This window comes from Calonectris borealis, chromosome W (assembly GCF_964195595.1).
Source record: "Calonectris borealis chromosome W, bCalBor7.hap1.2, whole genome shotgun sequence".
NCBI classification, from domain to species: Eukaryota; Metazoa; Chordata; class Aves; order Procellariiformes; family Procellariidae; genus Calonectris; species Calonectris borealis.
In genome coordinates, this window is record NC_134351.1 from 44,049,331 (window position 1) to 44,068,643 (window position 19,313).

Consider the following 19,313-nt stretch of genomic DNA (forward strand, 5'->3'; position numbering starts at 1 on the left):
TACTGCTCGCTTCGTTAATTCTAAACAATGAAGACTTGTTGCTTAGGAGTTAGGTAACTAGCAGGTATTGTGTTTGCAGGTGTGTAGCATTGTTAGACCCTAGTAATTGTTGTCCGCAAAGCGGATTTGTGCCCGGCGTGCAAGTAACCAATTCCACATGCTCAGGAGAGATATTGTTTTATTCAGGCCTGGGTGCTCGGTGGACTTGCCACAAATCAAGCACACCTGGTCTAATCACCTTTCTGCTTATATCCATGCTTCTCATGCATATTTTCAGTTTCTCTTTTACATATTCATTACATTTCCGAGAACTAATTATAATATTACATCATCCTAGACACATGCGCACTAAAGTCTTTGGGGTCTTCTTGAGGGTCTCGAGTGGTCTCTGGTGGTCGGCAGGGTAGTGAACTCTTCGTGAACCCGTTCGTTTCTTTCCTTCTAAGGTCGAGGTTTGTCTCCGAGCCACGTCTGGATCACGTTCATTTATGGTTCTTGATTTTAAGGTTAATCTTTACTAGAGTCTAACAATACTGCACACCTGCAAACACAATACCTAATTTTTTAAGCATCAAATCTTCATTGTTTTAAAATTACAGAAACGAACAGAACAGTATGCAATGTTCGAAATTACAAAACGAACAAACTATACCTACTACATCAATTCCCCCCTTTGAGACTTATGATGTTAAGCATCATGAGTCTCACACCATTTACTTATAAACATTTGGTCTACAAAAAGACATACATTGAATCATACAACAAGTAATTATAACTAAAATGACGATCAGTATTGCAAATAAGAACAACTGTCTGAGCCAATTTAAATTTGGAAGCCACGAAAATAACCACGAAAGATCTTATCCTTCTCGTTCCTTAAATCCAAATGCTAAGTCCTTTAATTGTTGAATTTTCTTCTCAACTAACTGTGAATTATCACTTAGGTTCTGCAATACAAAAAGAAGACATGTTGGTTATTTCTTGGGCTAAAAGTTCCCAGATATTTCGATTTCTATCCCATTTTGGCAATAGAAATTGGGATTCAGCTTTACTGATCGTCATAATTAATATCAACAGGCTCCACATTTTCTACTTCTAAACCCATAATTTCCTAATTAATTTGGTTTCCTTTCTAACAATAAATATTTTAAATATCACAAATAATTCAGCAACATCTCCGGTGACTCATCAAGTACACCTTAAAGTTAATTTCAATGGTTCCTTAGGGGTAGATGTCCACGGTCTAGGAGGTATTTTCTTTATTCTGATGTAATGAATCCAAGAGTTTATTTCTTTTAATTTTACAGTAGTGTTTGTTGTTAATAACACTTGGAAGGGTCCCTTCCACTTTTCTCCAAGGGGGTCGTCCTTCCACGTTCGCAGGTAAACTTGATCTCCTGGACTGAATGAATGTACTGGAAATTCAAGAGGTAAAGGTGTCTTCAAAAGAACATACTTGTGTAAAGAACTCAGCACTTTACTCAAAGACAAGAGATACTCAGTTAATACTTTTTCCCCTATCACATGCATTTGTTCAGATCTTCCTGTTAGATTAACATTGTAAGGTTTACCATACAAAATTTTAAATGGACTTATTTTTTCTCTAGCTCTCAGGGTCACCCTAATTCTTAACAAGGCAAGTGGTAAAGCTTCGATCCATTTCAACTGAGCTTCCTGACATATTTTAGAAATCTGTCTCTTTAATGTTTGGTTCATTCTTTCTACTTGTCCACTAGATTGTGGCCTCCAAGGGGCATGCAAATCCCACTTGATTCCTAGTGTCTTACTCATATTCTTAATAACCTCCGCCACAAAATGTGGACCTCTGTCCGAGGATATCCCTAAAGGGACTCCAAATCTTGGAATAATTTCCTTTAATAAGTGTTTTGTTACCTCTTTTGCTTTGTTGGTTCGACACGGGAAAGCTTCTGGCCATCCAGAGAAGGTATCTACTAATACCAATAAATATCGGTATTGATTACACCTTGGTAATTCTGAAAAATCTATTTGCCAATACTCACCGGGAGTTATGCCTCTCCTTACCTCTCCAGGAGGGGGTCGGATTTGTATTTTCGGATTATTCCTAAGACGAATCTCACATTTATTACTCACACTTTTAACAATCAATAACATTTTAGTCCCTATTGCATATCTTTTTACCGACTCAACCATTGCTTCTGCTCCCATATGTGTCTCAGTATGGGTTTTGACCATCAGTTTTCTCATAATTTCAGGAGTTACTATACATTGTCCATGTGAAGTTATTCACCATCCTTGATCATTCTTTTTGCATTGTAATAGTTCAGCCAACTTATTTTCTTTTTCGTTATAATTTGGGGATTCTAGATGAATTTCTTTTGATGGAATCAAAACATAGATTGTGGTACTTAGCGCTACACGCTTGGCAGCTTCATCTGCCTTTTGATTTCCTTGTATTGTTTTTGAATTCCCCTTTTGATGCGCTTTACACTGAATTACTGCAACTTCTTTAGGCTTCTGTACAGCTTCTAACAAATTTAAAATCTCTGCTCCATACTTTATAGGTGAACCACTGGCAGACAAAAGTCCTCGCTCTTTCCATATCGCTTCATGGGCATGAACAACTACAAAAGCATATTTAGAGTCTGTATAAATATTAACTCTTTTACCTTTAGCCAGATCTAAAGCTCTTGTCAAAGCTGTTATCTTTGCCTTCTGGGTGGATGTATTTGGAGGTAATGCTTTTACTTCTCGATCTTCGGTTAAAGTTACCACGGTGTAGCCAGCCTTCCTTTCTCCTTTCACAACAAAGCTGCTTCCATCAGTAAATAATTCTTCATCCGGAGAATATATCCATGCTTCTCATGCATATTTTAAGTTTCTCTTTTACATATTCATTACATTTCCGAGAACTAATTATAATATTACATCATCCTAGACACATGCGCACTAAAGTCTTTGGGGTCTTCTTGAGGGTCTCGAGTGGTCTCTGGTGGTCGGCAGGGTAGTGAACTCTTCGTGAACCTGTTCCTTTCTTTCCTTCTAAGGTCAAGGTTTGTCTCCGAGCCACGTCTGGACCACGTTCATTTATGGTTCTTGATTTTAAGGTTAATCTTTACTAGAGTCTAACAATACTGCACACCTGCAAACACAATACCTAATTTTTTAAGCATCAAATCTTCATTGTTTTAAAATTACAGAAACGAACAGAACAGTATGCAATGTTCGAAATTACAAAACGAACAAACTATACCTACTACATCATAATGATTAACCTTGAAATTAAGAACCATAAATGAACGTGGTCCAGACATGGCTCGGAGACAAACCTCACCCTTATAAGGAAAGAAAGGAACTGTAGTAGGTACAGTATCTACTATTCCATACTGCTTGCTTCTGTAATTTTACTGTTCGCTTCTGTAATTCTAAACAATGAAGACTTGTTGCTTAGAAGTTAGGTAACTAGCAGGTGTTGTGTTTGCAGGTGTGTAGAATTGTAACTAGTCTAAATTGTGTATCCTGGAAGCATTGTTAGGCTCTAGTGAAGAATAACCTTGGAAACTATAAACAAACGTGGTCCAAGCATGGCTCAGGGACAAATTGCGACCCTATAAGGTAAAGAGGAAATAAGTTCATGAAGAGTTCACTACCCTGCCGACCACCAGAGACCACTCGAGACCCTCAAGAAGACCCCAAAGACTTTAGTGCGCATGTGTCTAGGATGATGTAATATTATAATTAGTTCTCGGAAATGTAATGAATATGTAAAAGAGAAACTGAAAATATGCATGAGAAGCATGGATATAAGCAGAAAGGTGATTAGACCAGGTGTGCTTGATTTGTGGCAAGTCCACCGAGCACCCAGGCCTGAATAAAACAATATCTCTCCTGAGCATGTGGAATTGGTTACTTGCACGCCGGGCACAAATCCGCTTTGCGGACAACAATTACTAGGGTCTAACAATGCTACACACCTGCAAACACAATACCTGCTAGTTACCTAACTCCTAAGCAACAAGTCTTCATTGTTTAGAATTAACGAAGCGAGCAGTATGGAATAAGAGGTACTGTAACAGACTGTACCTACTGCATCAGTATCACTAATATCAAGCCAACATAAAATGCAGATTTCAATGACCCAGACCTGAATAAAACAATATCTCTCCTGAGCGTGTGGAATTGGTTACTTGCACGCCGGGCACGAATCCGCTTTTTGGACAACAGTTTTTGGCGACCCAGGTGGGACAGCTGTGAAGCCTTGCCCGGATCGACTCGCCGGCTCTCGGTGGGGAGACCCTGCTCTCCGGACTCCAGCGCGCACCGACCTTTTGATCGGGGACTCCGTGAGTATTCTCCCCGACCAGAGCAGGTGAGCGACTCAACGGTGCAACGCTAAGGTAAATGAGATATTGTTCTGGAGTATAAAACTGTGCATGCATTTGGTAAGGAATTGTGGCCACAGGTAAAGAGGTATATTCATATGCGTTTGACAGTGACGACTGGAGTATATGAAGTTGTGGTAAAGAACGTTCTTTTTTGGTAAAGATATGGGAGCTCAACCATCAAAAGTAACACCTTGTTCCCCCTTAGGATGCATCATTAAACATTGGGGAAAATTTGGGGGTGATCCTTTGAGAAAGGATAAATTAATTGAATATTGTACTAGATGGTGGCCAGTGTATAAATTGGAAGATGAGGAAAAATGGCCAGAATTGGGAACCTTGCAATATAATACTCTTTTACAATTAATGTTATTTTGTAGAAGACAAGGAAAATGGGATGAGGTACCTTATGTAGATTTGTTTTTTTTTTTCTTTGAGAAATGATCATGAAATTCGGAAAAAAATGTAAACTTTTAGATTCAGATTCTAATGTAATGATGATGATGATGGAAAATAAGGAACCAAAAGTGCATTGTTGTTCTGCTTGTAGCATTAGACTACAAACTAGGAGAAGAAGAGGAGGATACACAAATGTTAGTACCACCAAATAAAAATGAAACTTCTGAAACCGAAGCAAGAGGAAGCAATACTTTTAGTCCGATAGCTGGCAGGACTAGAACCCAGCAAGGGTCTGTATTGTTAGCACCCCTTCGCCAGGCAGTGGGCCCAAGGGGGGAGCCAGTATTTGTGAAAGTACCATTTACAACTTCTGATTTAATGAATTGGAAAGAGTTAGCAGGATCATATAGAGAGAATCCTGAAAAGGTGTATAGATCTTTTCAAACAATTATTGAAAATCATAATCCAGATTGGCAAGATATTCAAATTCTTTTGAATAATTTGTTTACTCCTGAAGAAAAGAGGGTAGTATTAGAAAAAGCAAATGTAGAAAATGAGAGAATAAATGCAAGAGAAGGTCCTGCTCATTTTATGCCAACCCAGGACCCAAATTGTAATCCTAATAGTAATGATGAGAAATTGATGATTAAACAGTATCAACAATTAATTTTGTATGGAGTAAAGAATGGAATACCCTGCCCAAAGAATTTGGCGAAATTGACTCAAATAATTCAAGGAAAAACAGACGACCCATCCGCCTTTTATGAACAATTATATGAGGCAGCTAAGAAATGGACAGACTTAGATCCTGAGAGTGATGAGAATAGAGCAATATTTACTACTTTGTTTGTAAGGCAAGCTGCTCCAGATATTCAAAAAAATTGCAGAAAGTGGATGGAATTACAGGAATGACTATATCACAGTTAATTGAAATTGCTTATAAGGTGTATAATAATAAGGAAGAGGAGGAAAAGAAAAATCAGGAAAAAGAAAAAATAAAAGATAGGAAACAAAAAGCTGCTATTCTAGCAGCTGCTTTTGTAAATGCCCAAGGATCAGCTGGAGGAAAAAGTAAAAGATATTTGAGAGGAAGAGGTAAAAGATATTTGAGAGGAAAAGGTAGAGGAGGTAGAGATATGTTTAAACAATATACCCCATTAGGATTTAATCAATGTGCTGTATGTAAGAAACAGGGACACTGGAAGAGTGAGTGTCCAGAGAACAAAGAAGCAGTCGTGACTCAGTCACAGCAGATACCACCTGAAGCTGACTTACTTATGATGGGAGGAAATTCTGAATGATGGGGACCGGGGGTAGAAAAAGATATTTTCCCAGCTGAGCCCCTGGTTCCAGTAAAGCTGGGAAATGAAGTAGTCGATTTTTTAGTAGATACTGGAGCAAAATATTCTGTTATAAATACATGTAAAGAACGAATGAGTAAATTTAATGTATCTATTGTTGGGGTCACGGGAAAGAAAGAGGTAAAGCCTTTTTTGAAACCTTTAAAATGTAAAATTGGACGAAAAACATGGATACGTGAATTTTTATATATACCGGAATGCACCATGCCTCTCTTAGGACGGGATTTATTGAATAAATTGGGAGCACAAATTAACTTTAAATAAGGAAGAATCCAAGTTCATTTTCCTGAAGCTAATGCCTGGCAAGCCCAAATTTATTTATTACAGACAAACACAGATGAATCTGAAGAAATTCCAGAAGAGATTAAAGATGCAGTTTACCCTTTTGTTTGGGCAACAGAGAAACCAGGAAGAGCAAAAAATGTGGAACCGGTAAAAGTTGAATTGAAAACAGGAGTTCGACCGGTAAGAAAGAAACAATATCCTATTAGTATAAAAGCCAGAAAAAATTTGGAACCAATAATAAATAATTTTCTTAAATATGGACTTTTAAGAGAATGTCAATCTGATTATAATACTCCTATCCTTCCAGTGAAAAAGCCACATAACCAAGGATATAGGCTGGTTCGAGATCTAAGAGCAATAAACCAGTTAGTGGTGGACATTCATCCAGTAGTCCCTAATCCATATATGCTGCTAACAACTATCAATGAATCAAGTGCATATTTCTCTGTTATAGATTTGAAAGATGCTTTCTTTTGTATACCTTTGGAAGAAAACAGTCAAAAGATTTTTGCTTTTGAATGGGAAGATCCGTCGACTGGGAGGAGGACTCAGCTCTGCTGGACCGTGCTGCCACAAGGGTTTAAAAATAGCCCAACCATCTTTGGAGCAGCTCTGAATAAGGAACTGGAACAGTGGTCCGGTAAGAAAGATCAAATCACCCTCCTTCAGCATGTTGATGACATCCTATTGGGAGCAGATACTATTGAGATCTGCAAAGAAAAGACTGTTAGCCTCCTAAACTTTTTGGGAATGGCCGGGTATAGGGTGTCAGAGAAGAAAGCACAAATTGCAAAACAAACTGTAATTTATTTGGGGTTTGAGATTTCCCAAGGACAGTGAAGATTGGGAAATGGTAGAAAAGAAGCCATTTGCAGGATGGCACCCCCTCAATCCAAAAGAGAGTTGAGAGGATTTCTAGGAATGGCTGGATGGTGTCGCCTTTGGATTCCAAATTATGGTTTGATGGCAAAACCATTGTATGAGGCAACCAAAGACCCTGAAGAATTGTTAGAACAATTTTAAATCCTGCCTCTTTAATGCCAAGTGAAAAAGAGAGTGATCTTAACCATGCAAGTCATTGAACAGGTATATGCCAGCAGGCCAGATCTGAAAGATGTCCCTCTCCAAACTCCGGATGAAGAATTATTTTTGTAAAAAGAGAAAGGAGAACTGGCTATGCCGTGGTAACTTTAACTGAAGATCAAGAAATAAAAGCATTACCTCCAAATACATCCGTCCAGAAGGCAGAAATTATAACCCTGACAAAAGCCTTGAATTTAGCTAAAGGTAAAAGAGTCAACATCTATACAGATTCTAAATATGCTTTTGGAGTTGTGCATGCTCATGGAGCAATATGGAAGGAGCGAGGACTTTTGTCTGCCCGTGGTACCCCTATAAAATATGGAACAGAGATTTTGAATTTGTTGGAAGCAGTACAGAAACCTAAAGAAGTTGCGGTGATTCATTCTAAGGCTCATCAAAAAAGGGACTCAAAAGTAATACAAGGAAATCAGAAAGCAGATGAGGCTGCTAAATGTGTAGCATTAAATACTATGATTTATGTTTTAATTCCATCAAAAGAAATTCAGGTGGAATCCCCAAATTATAGTGAGAAAGAAAATAAATTAGCTATGTTATTACATTGTAAGAAGAATGATCAAGGATGGTGGATAACTTCACATGGACAATGTATAGTAACCCCTGAAATTATGAAGAAATTAATGGTCAAAACCCATGCTGAAACACATATGGGAGCAAAGGCAATAGTGGAATCTTAGGAACAATACAAATCCGACCCCCTCCTGGAGAGGTAAAGAGAAGCATAACTTCCGGTGAATATTGGCAAATAAATTTTTCAGAGTTACCGCGATGTAACCAATACCGATATCTATTGGTATTGGTAGATACCTTCTCTGGATGGCCGAAAGCTTTCCCGTGTCGAACCAACAAAGCAAAAGAGGTAACAAAACGCTTATTAAAGGAAATTATTCCAAGATTTGGAGTCCCTTTAGGGATATCCTCAGACAGAGGTCCACATTTTGTGGCGGAAGTTATTAAAAATGTAAAGAACCAAATATTAAAGAAACAAATTCCTAAAATATATCCAGAAGCTCAGTGGAAATAAATTGAAGCTTTACCATTTGCCTTGTTAAGAATTAGGGTAACCCCGAGAGCTAAAGAAGAAGTAAGTCCATTTGAAATTTTGTATGGTAAACCTTATGATGTTAATCTAACAAAAAGATCTAAACAAATGCATGTAATAGGAGAAAAATGTTACACCAGAATAAAAAAAAATATATCCTAAACTGTGGACACCTATACCTAAGGGACCATTGAAATTAACTTTAAGGCGTACTTGATGAGTTATCAGAGATGTTGTTAAATTATTTGTGATATTTAAAATATTTATTGTTAGAAAAAAAACCCAAATTAATTAAGAAATTGTAAGTTTAGGAGTAGAAAATATAAAGCCTGTTGATATTAATTATGACGATCAGTAAAGCTGAATCCCAATTTCTATTGCCAAAATAAGATAGAAATTACAATTGTTCTTATTTGCAATACTGATCATCATCTTAGTTATAATAATTTGTTGTACAATTTTATGTATGTCTTTTTGTAGACCAAATGCTTATAAATAAATGATGTGAGACTCATGATGCTCAACATCATAAGTCTCAAAGGGGGGAATTGATGTAGTAGGTACAGTATCTACTATTCCATACTGCTTGCTTCTGTAATTTTACTGTGCGCTTCTGTAATTCTAAACAATGAAGACTTGTTGCTTAGAAGTTAGGTAACTAGCAGGTGTTGTGTTTGCAGGTGTGTAGAATTGTAACTAGTCTAAATTGTGTATCCTGGAAGCATTGTTAGGCTCTAGTGAAGAATAACCTTGGAAACTATAAACAAACGTGGTCCAAGCATGGCTCAGGGACAAATTGCGACCCTATAAGGTAAAGAGGAAATAAGTTCATGAAGAGTTCACTACCCTACCGACCACCAGAGACCACCTGAGACCCTCAAGGAGACCCTAAAGGCATTAGTGCGCATGTGTTTAAGATGATGTAATATTATAATTAGTTCTCGGAAATGTAATGAATATGTAAAAGAGAAATTTAAAATATGTATGAGAAGCATGGATATAAACAGAAAGGTGACTAGACCAGGTGTGCTTGATTTTTGGCAAGTCCACCAGGCACCCAGACCTGAATAAAACAATATCTCTCCTGAGCGTGTGGAATTGGTTACTTGCACGCCGGGCACGAATCCGCTTTTCGGACAGCAGAACAGGTTCATGAAGAGTTCACTACCCTACCGACCACCAGAGACCACTCGAGACCCTCAAGGAGACCCTAAAGACTTTAGTGCGCATGTGTCTAGGATGATGTAATATTATAATTAGTTCTCGGAAATTCAATGAATATGTAAAAGAGAAACTTAAAATATGCATGAGAAGCATGGATATAAGCAGAAAGGTGACTAGACCGGGTGTGCTTGATTTATGGCAAGTCCACCGAGCACCCAGGCCTGAATAAAACAATCTCTCTCCTGAGCGTGTGGAATTGGTTACTTGCACGCCGGGCACGAATCCGCTTTTCGGACAACAATACAACCCATGGGGAGCAAGAATACTGGGTATTTTGCCTGCTTAGCAGGGAACAGAGGCTGTATTTTTGAAATAGGGAAAAGTCTTACAGCTGTTTCACAGAGTAACATGGGCCTCCAGCACTGAGATCCTCAAAACATCTTCTGAGTTTTTGAAAAACCACAAGCTACTCAAGGAGGATAACACAACAACAGTAGTTATACAGAAACAGTATCTCCAGGGAGAGTATAGGAGATATGAAACACGGATGTACAAGACGTCAGGACATAGCTAATTCCTGTCAGCAATTTCCTTCCCACATAGCGCCTTTCTCCTAACTATTTTTGGTTTGTGTTTGGTAGGAGGACTTCACGTGGCTTCGCATGTCCCAGCCATGGCCAACCCCAGCTTCCTGGCCAACGTGCAGAGAGTGCAGGATGCAGGTGTGGGGGCCAGGAAGCCTGGCATCCCCATGGCCTCTAGCAAGCTGTGATCATTAGCTGAAAGTTTGTTCATCCTGCTTACTAATAAAATAGCACTGATGTGCCCCCTGCCCCAAAGCCCACAGGTTCCAGTGAGAGAAGGGGCTAAGGGAATTTTAGTAGTTGAATGATAGATAGTAGTTAAAGGATTGAATTAGTAGGTAAAGTTTGATACTTTGTTAAATATTGTGCAAATTAACTGTGACTCCTCACAAGGACAGTTCCTGATAAGAACTAAGAACTTGCCTTAAGAGACCAGCTAAAACCGACCCTACGGTTTGGGCAAGAGCCAAGGAACAACTGAGCCTGTGCAAGAACAAAAGGTTACTAGCGGTGACGAAGAGGAACCACTAGCCTTCATCCCCACGACCCCCGACGACCACCACCAGGAGGCAATGCGCAAGAGCAGATGGGAGGGGTTCATGGAAATAATGTCTTGGAACTCATTTTAATACGAAGTGGGGACAGGTCATGCATATGTATAGGCGTATTGCGAAACTTTATGTATATACAACACTTTGCTGTATATATTTCTGGCAAGTACCGTGTTGGCGCGTGCACGACTTTGGTGGGACTACCCCCCCGTGCTGCCCAGCGCTGAATAAACATACCTACTTTACAATCTTATAGATTGTGGAGTCCATTTTCCGCAAGTCAGCTTTGGCGAGCCAGCCAGGAGGCTCTCTGCTTAACCGCGGGATCGACTGCGGAGCGGACGCCCCTGGGCGCGCCCCGAGCACTTTCCTCGGAGGGGACTCCGCTGCCAGCCGCTCACCGTGGGAGCAGACAACAACCTCCTGAAGCCGCGGAAGGAAAGGGTATGTTTTAGGAGAGGGGCCTGTAAGTCGTACGCGTGGCCGGGGCTGCTGGTAAATCGCGCAGAGACGTCTGGCGTGCAGCATAGTCCCCGTATGGTAGGAGGGTACCCTGCACGGTAATAGGGGGGATTCGCTGACTGATAGAGCGGCCGCTAGCGATCTTGGGAGTAGATCGAGTGAATCCGAGGTTTCCGCTGCATCCCAGTGTTGGGAGCCAGGACGGACCTGCTAATGACTGGTATATAAGAAGCAGGAGAAGGGTAAGCGGACCTCCTCGCAATTGCGGTTGGGTTATTTTTACATTTGCAGCTGCTGAAGGGATAACAACTAGAATATGAACTGTATGCTGTACCTATGAAACGCCTGGGTATTTTATGTTAGAAGCATTTGTGTGTGTGTTTGAGACGCAGCGCAGCTGCGAAGCAAGTGCGGAGTTCTGATCCGTGGTTCCGTGATCTCCGCGAGGAGAGCGGCCGGAGACAAGCAAAGCGAATGATAGGATTGTGTTTTTGTCTTTATGTGTGAGTAATGTATGGAAAGATTGAAAGATTGTAAATGCCTCTATATGTTAATGAAGGAGCAAGGCGGAGGGAATCACTTCTTCGGTGGTTTGGGCTCGAACCTTGGGAATATTTAAACGAAGGAGGGAATTGGATAAGAAGGGGGAATGAGCAATTTTATCTGAAAGGAGCATATGTGACTCCCGCAGGACAGAAAGTGGCCTTAGAGTGGGAGCAGCCTTCAGATGCTTTTAGAAACTCCTGTGTTGGTGGACTAAGAGGAGTGATTCCTTGCCTTGCATGTGGACTTGTTCCTAGGCTATATGAAATTTGGTACCAGGCTTGGGTTTTGTTGAAATGTAAATCTTGCAGGGAAAAATGGTATTGTATATCTAGTAGGCGGAAAGCGGAGTGCCCTAAGTGCCTTCCCCGGACTTCACAGTTCTACGATAGGGAAGAAGTCCAACAAGAATCTGAAATAGTGAAGTTGGTGTGTGGAAAGGAAAAACTAGTCCCGGAAATTTGGGAAGTGTGGGAAAAGGACTGGGAGAAAACCATAAGGAATTGCAAGAAACGATTTGCGTGGAAACTTACTAAAAGTCAAAATAAAGATCAATAGAAGAAGTTACGAAATGGGTAACGCTCAAAGGGGAGTTTTGAAGAAAAGCCCCTTGGGCTGTGTGCTTGCTCATTGGAGAGATATTGTTGGGACCGGAGGGACAGAAAGTAAAAAGACTCTTATTAAGTATTGTAACCAATGGTGGCCGTTGTATAAATTAGAAAGTGAAGCTAAGTGGCCATTTAATGGATCTATAGATTATAATACTCTCCTACAATTGATGCTGTTTCTAAGGAGAGAAGGGAAGTGGGATGAAGTTTCATATGCAGACATGTTTTTCACCCTCCGAAACCATCTGGAGTGGCAAAGGGACTGTGGAATGGTGCCACCACAGGACCCTATGGTACTCGCACTTGAGCAAGAAAATAATAAAGAATTTAAAGGTAAACTGAAGCGGTGTTGCTCGGCATGCAGTATTGGACAAAGGTGTATTAAAGCAAACAAAATTCACCAGGTGCCGGAACCAGATCTAACTGACCTGTTTAAGCCTCCCCCTCGACCACAGGAACAGGATGCGGACTCGGACAAAACTTCCACCCCCCCGGACAGCCCTGTATCTTCCCGCACCAGAAAGAAATCTGTCCCAGCAGCCTTGCAGGCACCTCTTCGAGAGGCGGTAGGGCCCGATGGCGGGTCGATGCTAATCAAAGTACCTTTTTCCACTACTGATTTAGGGGAATGGAAAAGGGTTGCAAAGGATTACAGGAGTGATCCAGTAGGTGTAACCAAACATTTTCAGTTTATTGTGAAACAGCATAACCCTGATTGGAAGGACATACAGTTATTATTAGAATATATGACTGAGACAGAGAAGCAACTGATTTTAAAAACGGCGGGGAATTTGGCTGATGATCATTATAAGATCACAGGAGGGGATGTTAAGGAATATTTCCCTCTCCAAGATCCAAAGTGGGATGTTAATAGATCTGCAGAGATGGAAAAATTACAGGGGTATCAGGAGTGGATTTCGAAAGGAATGGAGAGGGCTATCCCCAAAACTATAAACTGGTCAGTTTTATATGCAGTTAAGCAAGGTCCTTCCGAGTCCCCATCCGAATTCCTGGATCGATTGAGGGATGCAATGCGCCGTAACACACCGCTGGATCCTGGGTCCGAGGTAGGAATACAACAAGTAGTCTCTCTGTTCTTGGGTCAGTCCACAGGGGACATTAGGCGCAAGCTCCAGAAGCTACGCACTACAGAAAGTAGAAATCTGGAAGTGTTGTTAGACAAAGCGTGGAGAGTATTTAGTAACAGAGAAGAAGGATATAGACAAGGGCAAAGGAGAATAATAGCGGCTGTCAGGGAAGAGGAAGAAAGGAGGCCTAGACGAGAACCGTCTCGGTTAGGCAAGGATCAATGTGCGCTGTGCAAGAAATTTGGTCATTGGAAAAGAGAATGTCCAACAAACAAGGAAAAGAGACGAAGCTACCAGACAGGGAAAATAGTAGCTCATGTGAAAAAGGACTGACGGGGACCTGGGGAATCTACCCTAGCAGATCCACTGGTTATAATGAGGCTAGGGAAGGAACAACAAGAAGTGGAATTTTTAGTTGACACAGGGGCAACATACTCGGTTTTGAATCAAGCCTTGATGCCCCTGGAGAATGACTACATCATGGTAAAGGGGGCGACTGGCCAAAGTGAAAAGGCGTATTTTTGTAAACCTTTGAAATATAAACTGGGAAAACAATGGGGTATCCACAAATTCCTGTATATGCCCAACTCCCCAAAGGCCCTTTTGGGAAGAGATTTGTTGGAGCAATTAGGTGCAAAAATTATATTTGAAAAAGGAGAAATTACTTTAGAAGTAAAAGATCAGCAGTACATCCAGATCCTGGGTTTATTTTTAACCAGTCCTTCCGCAGAAGGAAAGATTAGGAAGGAAATCTTAAACCAGGTATATCCTGGGGTATGGGCCACAGATGTACCTGGAAGAGCGAAGAATGCACTACCTGTTGAAGTTAGACTCAGAGAAGGCCGACAACCGGCAAGGATTAAGCAATATCCCCTAAAGAAAGAAGATAGGGAAGGAATCCGGCCAGTAATTGAAAAATTTTTACAATTAGGATTATTGAGAGAGTGTGAGTCTGATTTTAACACACCTATATTACCTGTTCGTAAGCCTGACGGATCGTACCGTGTGGTTCAGGATCTACGAGCTGTAAATAAAATAACTGAGGATCTCTACCCCGTAGTGGTGAACCCATATACTCTGTTGACTGTATTAACACCTGAGCTAACTTGGTTTACTGTTCTAGATCTGAAGGATGCCTTCTTTTGCCTCCCTCTCCATGAAGTCAGCCAAAAATTGTTTGCATTCGAATGGGAAAACCCCAAAACTGGTCGCAAGACTCATCTCACTTGGACGGTGTTGCCACAGGGGTTCAAAACCAGTCCTACCATCTTTGGCAATCAACTCACAAAAGACTTGGAATCTTGGGAAATCCCGTCTGAAAGAGGGAAACTGTTACAATATGTGGATGATATCCTGATCGCCACCAAAACAGAGGAAGATTGTATGATCTGGACGGTGAGTCTACTAAATTTTTTGGGGCTCCAAGGGTACCGGGTGTCCAGGAAGAAGGCCCAAGTAATGCAGCGCAAAGTGATTTATTTGGGCTACGAGATCAGTGCTGGACAAAGAACTTTGGGACAGGCCCGCAAAGAAGCAATATGCCAAACTCAGAGACCTCAGACAGTAAAAGAGTTACGGACTTTCTTGGGAATGACTGGGTGGTGTCGACTGTGGTTTTATAACTATGGACTGCTTGTTAAACCATTGTATGCACTAATAGCCACTGAACAGGGACACCTTGAATGGAGCAAGGAGACCGCACAAGTCTTTGAGACACTGAAGAAAGCTTTGATGTCAGCTCCGGCCTTAGGGCTCCCAGACGTGAGTAAGCCGTTTTTCCTCTTTTCCCACGAGAAACAGGGGATTGCTCTGGGGATATTAGCACAAGATCTGGGCCCCTATTGACGAGCGGTTGCCTACTTTTCCAAACAGTTAGATGCAACTGCGAAGGGTTGGCCTGGATGCTTGTGAGCGGTTGCAGCTGTAATACTAAATATACAAGAAGCCCAAAAATTTACACTGGGCCAGAAAATGACCGTCTTGGTGTCCCATACAGTATCCGCAGTGCTGGAAGCGAAGGGTGGGCACTGGCTTTCTCCACAAAGGTTCCTGAGATATCAGGCTGTCCTGGTTTCGGCTGGGATAGGGTTAAATTTCTTCCTAGTGCTGTGTTTTGGATTTAGTATGAGGAGAATGTTGATAACACACTGATGTTTTCAGTTGTTGCTAAGTGCCCTCCTAGTCCAAGGACAGCTCCCGTGCCTACTGACTGAGCTAGGTACACAAGATGGGAGGGAACATAATCAGGACAGCCAGCCCAGCTGGCCAATGGGGTATTCCATACCATGTGACGTCATGCTCAGTATATGAACGGTAGGAGTGATCCAGGAAGTACCGATCGCTACTTGGTTATCGGTCAGCGCGGGTGGTGAGCAATTGCATTGTGCATCACTCATTTTGTATATTCTATCATTATTTATTATCATTATTCTCCCTTTTCTGTTCTATTAAACTGTCTTTATCTCAACCCACGAGTTTTTCTTACTCTTACCCTTCCGATTCTCTCCCTGTCCCACTGGGGGGGCGGGGGGAGTGAGTGAGCGGCTGCGTGGTATTTGGCTGCCTGCCAGGTTAAACCACGACAGTCCTTTTTGGCACCCAACGTGGGGCTCGAAGGGTTGAGATAACGATAGATCTGACCAAAGTGTGTTAAGGCAAAATTGTTATATTGATCCATCCATTATATTGATTGGTCACAATGTTGATGTATTGGCTGTCAAAGTTGTGGGGCTGGCTCTCAATGTTGGGTCATGTAATACCTTGCTTGCAGTATATGTTCCCTTTTGTGCTGTTTATCATTATTCGGAACTGGGCCAAGATTATCATTTTGTTGCTGTTTTATGAGGTGATAAAATCATTGGTCGTAAGTCTAATCTGGTATCTGTACTCGGCACTGCCGTCATTTCTGTACCTCGGGAACCACCTCTTAGAAATTATTGGTAATTGCACTTGTTTCTCCTCGGAGAATGAATTTAAGGGGGAGACGGGATGGGACACTCTCTCCCACTTGTTCATCTTCCCTTCCATATTGTCAGAAACTCCTTTTTCTTCTATCCTCTTCACAAAGATGTCCACAATATTCCCTGAGAATTTTGAATATCCTTGGGATGCTCAAACAAGCATGTTCATGTTGCTATGTCTCCTGAATGTGGTTCAGGCCTTGTTTAGGGTTAAACAACTATTCAGGAATACTGTCCAGAGATCAACCCTCAGGAACAAGAAAAGAGGGAGGGCAAGCAGCGGTGCCTCATCAGGGTGGGCGGAGCGGCGAGTCTCGGGGGCGGCTACAGACACGGTGGCTACTCAAAACCCCACGACAGGCACTGCGGCTACTCCAACCCCCATGACAACCCCTGTGGCTACTCAAACCCCGGCAACAGTCACCGTAGCTTCTCCAACCCCTGCGACAGGCACTGCAGCCACTCAAGCTCCGGCAACAGGCACTACAGTTACTCCAACCCCCATGACAAGCACTGCAGCTACCCAAACCCCAGCAACAGGCACTACAGCTGAACCAGAGGACCAACCCTTGCTGGTATCCGTTGCCCCTGTACAGAAGAGGAAATCTTGGAAGCGGAGATCAGGTCGTTTAGAAAGGGATGATGAAAGAGCAGGGCCATCACGAGGAGGGGAGGAGGAAGAGGAAGAACTCATAAACGAGACGGAAACCACCCGATCCCTATCCCTCAGTGAGCTGCGAGATATGCGGAAAGATTTCAGCCGTCGTCCAGGCGAGCATATTGTTACCTGGCTGCTCCGATGCTGGGATAATGGGGCCAGTAGCCTGGAATTGGAGGGGAAGGAAGCCAAACAGCTGGGATCCCTTGCTAGGGAAGGAGGCATTGACAAAGCAATTGGAAAAGGGACACAGGTCCTCAGCCTCTGGAGGCGACTGCTGTCAGGCGTGTAGGAAAGGTATCCCTTCAAGGAAGATGTTATATATCGCCCAGGCAAGTGGACCACTATGGAGAGAGGTATCCAGTACCTGAGAGAACTAGGCGTGCTGGAGGTGGTTTATAGTGACCTGGACGACGCCCGAACACCCAAAGATCCAGATGACGTCCAGTGCACCCGACCCATGTGGCGGAAGTTGGTACGGAGCGCACCAGCATCGTATGCCAGTTCGTTGGCAGTACTGTGCTGGAAAGAGGAAGAAGCACCAACGGTGGATGAGGTGGTTAACAGACTTCGGGATTTCGAAGAAAGTATCTCCTCCTCCCTTGTCTCGGCTGTAGAGAAACTATCCCGAGAGGTCCAGCAACTCAAAGACGATAGGTCCTATTCTCCACCTGTACGGACCAGTATCTCAGCCATTAGGAGTCAGCGTTTTTCTCCTCAAGAGAGAGGATATCAAAAGTACACACCACGGGGCACCCTGTGGTTTTACCTGCGTGACCACGGAGAGGACATGAGGCAGGGGGATGGAAAACCTACCTTGACCCTAGAGGCACGTGTACGTGAGTTGCAAGGAAAAACAATCACACAAGGGGGTTCTCTCAGGAAAAATGCTGCTCCAGTTTTCAGGAAAACCCTGTCTCACGACGGTCCAGTTTCCAGTGAACAGTTCCCCAGACAGAGTAGAAGGGCTGATCTTACTTTTGACTGTAATGAAGGAATTCTTGACTCACGTTTGCAAGAAGTGAGAAGCGGATACTATGACCAGAACTAGAGGGGCCCTGCCTCCGGCCAGGTGGAGGAAAGGGACAACCGGGTTTACTGGACTGTGTGGATTCGATGGCCTGGCACATCAGAGCTACAGGAGTATAAGGCTCTCGTAGACACTGGTGCACAGTGCACCCTAATGCCATCAAGCTATAAAGGGGCAGAACCCATCTGTATTTCTGGAGTGACAGGGGGATCCCAAGAGTTAACTGTATTGGAGGCCGAAGTGAGCCTGACCGGGAATGAGTGGCAGAAGCACCCCATTGTGACTGGCCCAGAGGCTCCGTGCATCCTTGGCATAGACTACCTCAGGAGAGGGTATTTTAAGGACCCAAAAACATACCGGTGGGCTTTTGGTATAGCTGCCCTGGAGACGGAGGAAATTAAACAGCTGTCCACCTTGCCCGGTCTCTCAGAGGACCCATCTGTTGTGGGGTTGTTGAGGGTTGAAGAACAGCAGGTACCAATTGCTACCACAACAGTGCACCGGCGACAATACCGCACCAACCGAGATTCCCTAATCTCTATCCATGAGCTGATTCGTCGACTGGAGTGCCAAGGAGTGATCAGCAAGACTCGCTCACCCTTCAACAGTCCCATATGGCCAGTGCGAAAGTCCAATGGAGAGTGGAGACTAACAGTAGACTACCGTGGCCTGAACAAAGTCACGCCGCCACTGAGTGCTGCCGTGCCAGACATGCTAGAACTTCAATATGAACTGGAGTCAAAGGCAGCCAAGTGGTACGCCACAAATGATATCGCTAATGCGTTCTTCTCCATCCCTTTGGAGGCAGAGTGCAGGCCACAGTTTGCTTTCACTTGGAGGGGCGTCCAGTACACCTGGAACCGACTGCCCCAGGGGTGGAAACACAGCCCTACCATTTGCCATGGACTAATTCACACCGCACTGGAACAGGGTGAGGCTCCAGAACACCTGCAATACATTGACGACATCATCGTGTGGGGCAACACAGCAGAAGAAGTTTTTGAGAAAGGGGAGAGAATAATTCAAATCCTTCTGAAGGCCGGTTTTGCCATAAAACAAAGTAAGGTCAAGGGACCTGCACAGGAGATCCAGTTTTTAGGAATAAAATGGCAAGAT

General features: G+C 42.7%; 1 long non-coding RNA gene and 1 pseudogene across 1 annotated transcript in view; one reads left to right on the top strand and one right to left on the bottom strand.

Annotated features, from left to right (window-relative positions):
- Positions 1–383: 383 nt before the first annotated feature.
- LOC142074891 (uncharacterized) overlaps positions 384–19,313 on the bottom strand; it is a 350,231-nt gene continuing 331,301 nt past the window's right edge. The window contains exons 2-3 of the long non-coding RNA XR_012670737.1: positions 540–732; positions 384–433 (exon numbers count right to left, since the gene is read on the bottom strand). This is a non-coding gene — a long non-coding RNA (uncharacterized LOC142074891). The remainder of the gene's footprint in view (positions 434–539; positions 733–19,313) is intronic.
- The window catches only part of LOC142074985 (CD180 antigen-like), a 28,733-nt pseudogene continuing 19,806 nt past the window's right edge, over positions 10,387–19,313 (top strand).